Source organism: Rana temporaria, chromosome 1, assembly GCF_905171775.1.
Source record: "Rana temporaria chromosome 1, aRanTem1.1, whole genome shotgun sequence".
NCBI classification, from domain to species: domain Eukaryota; kingdom Metazoa; phylum Chordata; class Amphibia; order Anura; family Ranidae; genus Rana; species Rana temporaria.
The window spans coordinates 68,581,968-68,590,952 of record NC_053489.1 but is presented as its reverse complement, the minus strand read 5'-3'; positions in this window follow the sequence as shown (position 1 = coordinate 68,590,952).

Below are 8,985 nucleotides of genomic sequence, written 5' to 3'. Positions count from 1 at the left end.
TTTGTTACTCCCGCAACGTGTTGGATGTTTCTTGAGTTCTTGTTTTCACGTAATAATAATACAAAACGTTGCTTTGGTACTCATTTTGGCTCAGCTACAAGCTGCAATATATCACATTTTTGCTCTTGGGTTTTTAGTATCATTTAACTATCTTTTACTGATGTATTACATGAGACACAATCAGAACTATAGGTGTGCATTAATGGTCAATTCACACCACATGCAGTCCAGTGCTTTTTTTTTTCTGCATCAAAAATGCATGGAAAGTAAGTTACCGTACATACTCAAGTATAAGCCGAGTTTTTCAGCACATTTTTTTTATCAAAGTTTGTTATCTGGGGGACCTACGGCTGGGGAGCACCGATTTTTCAAAGTCGGGCACCCCTTTTATAGACTTTCATGTTAAACGTCAGTCTAGTCATGGACACAGTGAGGCATGGGCACAGTGAGGCATGGGCACAGTGAGGCATGGGCACAGTGAGGCATGGACACAGTGAGGCATGGGCACAGTGTGGCATGGACACAGTGGGGCATGGACACAGTGAGGCATGGGCACAGTGAGGCATGGACACAGTGAGGCATGGGCACAGTGAGGCATGTACATGGACACAATGAGGCATGGGCACAGTGAGGCATGCACATGGACACAGTGAGGCATGGGCACAGTGAGGCATGGACACAGTGAGGCATGGGCACAGTTTGGCATGCACATGGACACAGTGAGGCATGGGCACAGTGAGGCATGGGCACAGTGTGGCATGGACACAGTGAGGCATGGGCACAGTGAGGCATGGACACAGTGAGGCATAGGCACAGTGAGGCATGCACATAGACACAGTGAGGCATGGGCACAGTGAGGCATGCACATGGACACAGTGAGGCATGGGCACAGTGAGGCATGGACACAGTGAGGCATGGGCACAGTGAGGCATGGGCACAGTGAGGCATGGGCACAGTGAGGCATGCACATGGACACAGTGAGGCATGGGCACAGTGAGGCATGGACACAGTGAGGCATGGGCACAGTGAGGCATGGGCACAGTGAGGCATGGGCACAGTGAGGCATGCACATGGACACAGTGAGGCATGGGCACAGTGAGGCATGGACACAGTGAGGCATGGGCACAGTGAGGCATGGGCACAGTGAGGCATGGGCACAGTGAGGCATGCACATGGACACAGTGAGGCATGCACATGGACACAGTGAGGCATGGACACAGTGAGGCATGCACATGGACACAGTGAGGCATGGACACAGTGAGGCATCCACATGGACACAGTGAGGCAAAGTGAGGCACAGTGAGGCATGCAGATGGACACCCTAGGCTTATACTCGAGTCAATACGTTTTCCCATTTTTTTTTCTGGTAAAATTAGGTGCCTCGGCTTATATTCGGGTCGGCTTATACTCAAGTATATACAGTATATGGTTTTCAATGACATAGTTCACACCAGTGTTTGCCGTTCCAGTTTCTGTAAAAAAAAAGAACATGCTGCCTTTTTCCTGCACTGGACTGTAATAGAACGCTGTAAAACACATCAACTACGCACTGAAACACACATATCCTTATTTAGCCTAGGTTCACATATGAGCGATCTCAGACATTGCATCTGATTCGCACCCGCACCGCAGATGCTGATCACATGCGATATCTGTGCAGTGGGAGTTAAGCCATATACAGTTGTATGGCTGAACTTGCATTGGATTCCCCAAAAAATTGTGCAGGGACTTTTTCTTCCCCACACTGGAATCGATGTGATCTGATTCATGTGCGAATTCACAGTTCGCACTGCTATCTGTAAACCAATTTGAGGGAGTCATTATCATTGCATTGTCACCCGCAGCGTTTCACAGAGGGCAGTGTGAAGCGTCTGTGGAAGAGATGCGGGAACAGGCGCTGTAATCGCGCTGGTTCCCGTATCACACATATGTGAACCTAGGCTTAAGTGAAGAAAAAGGGGCACTGGACTAGTTGAAAATGCACAAAAACGCATTGAAAGCGCATAAAAAAAACGTGCATGCCAAAAAACATCTGGCCTGCATTTCTATAGTGTGAACTGGCTCTTAAGGGAACTGGTAATCTTATATAAGTAAGGTTTTTTGGTATACAAGGTTTAATGGGTTTACAATTATTGTGCCCTATTACCTAAAGCAGGGCTCGACAAATCCCGGTCGCCAGGCCGCCATGGCGACTAGAAATAGGGCCCTGGTGACTTGGCTTGGAAGGGGGGAATCTATTGGTGAGCCGTTGGTATTACAAGTTATTACCACCAGATGTGTAAGCTGGCACCATCTGGTGGTGGCCGTTGGTATTACAAATTAAGCATTACAAGTTAAACAGCAATTCTAATGTAATTTTTCACTATTTTCACTGCCATCTTCTTCCCTCTAATTAGAACCCCCAAACATTATATATATATTTTTATCCTAACACCCTAGAGAATAAAATGGCGATCGTTGCAATACTTTCTGTCACGCCGTATTTGCGCAGCGGTCTTACAAGCGCACTTTTTTGGGAAAAAATTACACTTTTTTTACTAAAAAAATAAGACAACAGTAAAGTTATCCCCATTTTTTTAAAATATTGTGAAAGATAATGTTACGCCGAGTAAATTCATACCCAACATGTCGCGCTTCAAAATTGCGTCCACTCATGGAATGCCGACAAACTTTTACCCTTTAAAATCTTCATAGGCAACGTTTAAAAAAATCTACAGGTTGCATGTTTTGAGTTACAGAGGAGGGCTAGGGCTAGAATTATTGCTCTCGCTCTACCAATCACATGTGTGGTTTGAACACCGTTTACATATGCGGGCGCTGCTCACGTATGTGTTCGCTTCTGCGCGCAAGTTCGTCTGGACGGGGCGCGTTTTCTGGCTCCTAACTTTTTTAGCTGGCTCCTAGATTCCAAGCAAATTTGTCAAACCCTGACCTAAAGGAAAACTGTACCAAGAATTTTTTTCGGTTCTGTTGAAAATGCTACTTGTCAGAATATCATCCGAAGGCGTCGGTACCTCCAAAGTCACTAATCTGGAACTAATATCCAAAAAAGGAATTCTAACTTTACTTGATTCCTGCTTATTCTTGGTCAGTGATCACAAGATTATTGAGACTGAATAATTAACGAGGATGCCAGGCTACTAGCATTTTCAAATTGAGATCAGAAAGACAGTCCTCATTCTTCTTTTAGGACAGCTTCCCTTTATAAAGGTGTGTATAGCTTGCAAAATATATTTGCACATGAAGACAGACTCTACTTCAGCTGGCTGTGAGTTTTACTTAGTAGCACTGCAAAGTGACTGTATTTTACTGTTCCCCTCTCAGAGCCAGTCTGTCAGCCTGTCCAGACAGAATAAAAGGCAAGGAAACCCGTATGTGGATTTTCATTTCAGCAGGGATGCAGACTATGCAGCTTGATACAGTATACAGAGAGCCATTGGAGGGGGAATCTATGGTCTTTTTTAAATACAGCCAAGAAAATCCCAAGCAGTAATGATGATACAATTTGAAAGTCACATCATAGGTTACTACAATAATAAATCAATAACTGGGTACTAAAAAAAATAAAATAAAACATAATAATAATAATAATAATAATAATAATAATAATAATAATAATATTATATTCAATAAATACACAGCTATTATTTATGATATTATTATTATTATTATTATTATTATTATTATTATTATTATACAGGATTTATGTAGGGCCAACAGTGCTTTACAAAACAAAGGGAGACAGTACAGCTACAATACAGTTCAGTACTTGAGGATTCAGAGGGCCCTGGTCATGAGAACTTACAATCTAAAAGATAGAGACAAGGGCCCGGATTCACAAAACACTTACGCCGACGTATCTCGAGATACGCCGCGTAAGTGTAAATGTGCGCCGTCGTATCTATGCGCCGTACCCATAGAACTAGATACGCCTGAATTTAGGCTTCATCCGACCGACGTAAGTTTCCTACGCCGTCGTATCTTGGGTGCATATTTACGCTGGCCGCAAGGGGCGCTTCCATTGATTTACGATTTGAATATGCAAATGATGGAGATACGCCGATTCACGAACGTACTTGCGCCCGGCGCATTCATATACGCGGTTTACGTAAGTCGTACGTCCGGCGTAAAGTTAAGCCTCATAAAGCAGGTGTAAGTCATGTTAAGGTATGGACCAGGGAACAGCCGTCGTATTTTACGTTGTTTACGTAGTCGTACGTGAATAGGGCTGGGTGTAGGTTACGTCACGTCGTAGGCAGTGATTCGACGTATCTTATGGAGTATTTTAGACGTGATTCTGAGCATACGCACTGGGATGCGTCCACGGGACGGCGCATGCGCCGTTCTTTCGGCCATTCATTTGCATGGGGTCACGGTTCATTTACATGTAGCACGCCCACCTTCCACCTACTTTGAATTAGGCGGGCTTACGCCGACGGATTTACGTTACGCCGGCGCAACGTAGGGAGCGAGTGCTTTGTGAATACTGCTCTTGCCTCTCTGAGTTACGTCGGCGTAGCGCATATAAGATGCGCTACGCCGTCCGAAATATGCGCCGCTCTACGTAAATCCAGGCCAAGATATGTATTATGGCCAAACCTTTTGCTATGTTGACAATTCAAAAATGTACTTTGTTCCATTAAAGCGGATGTTCCGCCAAAAAAAAATATTAAAAGCCAGCAGCTACAAATACTGCAGCTGCTGACTTTTAATATTAGGGTCCAGCGGCGTCTGCAGCAGAGGACGAGCGATCGCTCGTCACCCTGCTGCTCGCCCCTCCATCCACGCTGAGGGAACCAGGAAGTGATTCGCTTCGGCTTCACTGCCCGGTTCCCTACGGCGCATGCGCGAGTCGCGCTGAGCCCGCCGATTGGCTTCCGCTGTGTGCTGGGAGCCGAGTGTTCCCAGCACACAACGGGGGCGGGCGACGGGATGTGACGCAATGCCCGTCTTTTGCCCGTGAATGCCGGGCCGGAAGTGGGTGCAAATACCTGTCTTTAGACAGGTATCTGCACCCCCCTCCCCCCTGAAAGGTGTCAAATGTGACACCGGAGGGGGGAGGGTGCCGATCAGCGCGACTTCACTTTAGGGTGGAGAACCGCTTTAATGCGTTTGTTCATACTGGAATTTGTTTCTTTTTCAATAAAAAATATTGAAATATAAAAGATAGAGACAAGTGATAATAATAAAATGTATAATAATATAATAATGCCTAATAATAAATTATAAAATATAATGATAATAATAATAAGAGTTTACATTCTAAAATGAAGAGGCTAGTGATAATAAAATAAATATATAAAATAATAAATATAAATATATTTAAAATATATATATATATATATATATATATATATATATATATATATATATATATATATATATATATATATATATATATATATATATAATATATAATAATGTATCATATTCTAATATACAATATACAAAATTATATTATATTCTAAAATATGTATAGAAATGTTATATATATATATATATATATATATATATATATATATATATATATATATATATATATATATATATATATATAACATTACCAAAATTATTGGGACGCCTGCCTTTAAACACTCCTAAACCATGTGGACAGCCTTCCCAGAAGAGTTGAAGCTGTTATAGCTGCAAAGGGTGGGCCAACTTAAAGCGGAGTTCTGACTTTAAAAAAAAAAAAAAAAAGTCAGCTGCTACAAATACTGCAGCTGCTGACTTTTAATAATCGGACACCTACATGTCCCAGGGTGCAGCGATGTGGGGGAACAAAGCCTCGCTCGTCTCCCCCTCCTCTCCGCAGCGCTGGCATCACTAGCTTCACAGCCGGGCAAGCACTACGCACTAAAAAGAGGGTTTCCATTCCCCCCGCCCCCCAGGGAGGTTACCTTCCCTTAAAGCGTAAGTTCCATTTTTGGGTGGAACTCTACTTTAATATTGAACCCTATGGACTAAGACTGGGATGCCATTAAAGTTCATGTGCGTGTAAAGGCAAGCGTCCCAATACTTTTGGTAATATGGTGTATATTATCAATCAAATAATAATAGTACTAAAAATAATAATAATGACAAGTGATAAATAGTGAAAGAGGTAACAACTGTGAGAGATGAGCTGATTGTAAAAGTAGAAGTACAATAAAACCTTGGCTTGTGCGCATAATTTTTTTCCGGAAACAGGCTTGTAATCCAAAGCACTTGTATATCAAAGCAAATTTCCCCATAAGAAATAAAGGAGACTCAAATGATTCGTTCCACAACCATTTATTCATAGGTCCTTCAGTTTATAGTCCATATAAAAAGATCATAGCAATGTGACCAGGTTGTGTAACCATAAAATATCCATCCACAAATGGAAGCCTCCACAAGGGGATTAGAAACAAATTCCAGCAGGAGCTACAGAGTATAAAAGAGAAGAGAGGCGCCTCTAAGTGTAGCAATATGGTTACATTTAACCACTTGCCGCCCACCCTATTACAAATTGACAGCGGCAAAGTGGTTTCAATATCCAGACTGGATGTCATATGACGTCCTCAGGATATTGAGCCGCTGCACGCCCTCGGGGGAGCGCATCATGGCGATCGTTGTTGCAGGGTGTCAGTCTGACACCCCGCAACACAGATCTAGGTAAAGAGTCTCTGATGGAGACTCTTTACCATGTGATCAGCCGTGTCCAATCACCCCATCCATGTGAACACAGCATCTCCCCGCAGGGATGTAGTCCCAAGGGAGGGGGCGAGCATGCTGACTAACCCCCAGCCACAACAGCTCGGATGATGGGGGCAAGCTTACTGAGGAGGAACAGGAAGTGAGAAATTCAGACAAAGAAAAAAAAACATTTAGAAGGGAAATCGAAGGAAAAAGTAAGTGAACCAACAATGCACTAGCTTAAAGGAACCTATTTAGAAAATAAATAACACACCTTTACAACCCCTTTAACGACTCGCATGGTTGATGATTAAAAGAGGCACATCTAAGTATGCAGGCATCTGGGGTAAAGCTGTCCACATAGACCAGTGGTCTCCAAACTGCGGCCCGGGGGCCAGATGCGGCCCTTTGCTTGCTTTTATCTGGCCCTTTGGGCATTTCATCCACTAATACCAACATTAATTCCCCCCCCCCCCACTGAGACCTCACAATTACACCAACAATGGGGCCGAATTCCTCCCAATGACACCAACAATTGGACAAAAGTACACCAATGATGGGGTACAATTCCTACTACTGCGCCAACGATGGGGCACAACTCCTACCACTGATGATGGGCCCTTTTCTACTCCCAATGGCCACAGTTCCGGCCCCCCTAATGTCTTAGAGACAGTAAACTGGCCCCCTGTTTGAAAAGTTTGGACACCCCTGACATAGACCATCCACCGCACTGCCAGCTCTTTCCGCTGTCAGTCTACAATCATGACCGGGAAGACTACCCTGAAAGCAAGGGTTGAAGCGCTCGTGGAGCACAGAGTGGAAGGGACGACATCAATGGTGGTGCGGAGGATGGTCTATGTCAGTGAAGGCGAACCTTGGCACCCCAGATGTTTTGGAACTACATTTCCCATGATGGTCATGCACTCTGCAGTGTAGTTGAGCATCATGGGAAATGTAGTTCCAAAACATCTGGGGTGCCAAGGTTCACCATCACTGGTCTATGTGGACAGTTTTACCCCGGATCTCTGCATAATTAGATGTGCCGGAGTTGCTAAATGTTGCACCTTCATTAAAGTGGAGGTTCACCCAAAAACTTAATTTTTAACATTAGATTGAGGTTCGTTTTGTCAAGGGGAATCGGGTGTTTTTTTTTTTAATCAAAGCAGTACTTACCGTTTTAGAGATAGATCTTCTCCGACGCTTCCGGGTATGGGCTGCGGGACTGGGCGTTCCTATTTGATTGACAGGCTTCCGACAGGCTTCCAACGGTCGCATACATCGCGTCACGATTTTCCGAAAGTAGCCGAACGTCCGTGCGCAGGCACCGTATAGAGCCGCACCGACGTTCGGCTGCTTTCGGCTACTAGTGACACGATGTATGCGACTGTCGGAAGCCTGACGGAAGCCTGTCAATCAAATAGGAATGCCCAGTCCCGAAGACCATACCCGGAAGCGGCGGAGAAGATCGCTCTCTGAAACGGTAAGTACTGCTTCGATTTAAAAAAAAAAAACACCCGATTCCCCTTCACAAAATGAGCCTCAGCCCTGGTTCACACTGGGTACGATTTGGAACGATTTGAGATGCGATTTGACATGTCAAATCGCATCTCAAATCGGCGGCATTTGCCGGCAATTGTCGGCAATGGCACTGTCCTAATCAGTGCGACGCCGCATCTGCGATTTCAAAAAGTAGTTTCTGTACTACTTTTTGCGATTTCGGGCCGCGATTTACATTAAATTGCGGCCGAAATCGCGGCAAAATCACGGCAAAATCGCAGCCGCAAAATCGCGGTAAAGATTTTGAATTCGCAGCAGTGTGTACCTAGGCTCAATCTAATGTTAAAAATAGTTTTTTGGGTGAACTCCCGCTTTAATTGTAACCACATTGCTACACTTCTCTTTTATACTCAGTTGTGACGTGCCGCTATTTGTATATCAAGACATCGCTTGTATATCAAGTCAAAGTTTATTAAAAAAAGTTTGCTTGTCTTGCAAAACGCTCTCAAACCAAGTTACTTTCAAACCAAGGTTTTACTGTATAGTTTCTCAGAAGAGCTACAAATAACAACTTATTATATTTGTTATATCATTTTTCAGTAAACATTTATTATTTTAGTGCCATTATTCAAAATATAGAGAAATAAAAAACAAGAAATGTCATTACATAAAAACAAAACAAAAAACAGAACTGTTTTAGTTACATTTTTTTTCTTTTTATCTCAGTTTGGACTTAAAACCTATATAATAAATACCACAGATACATAAATAGTAACAAGTGGCTGAATAGATGATGTGCTGAAATGTTTTCCTCTTAGCTTTTAATTAGAA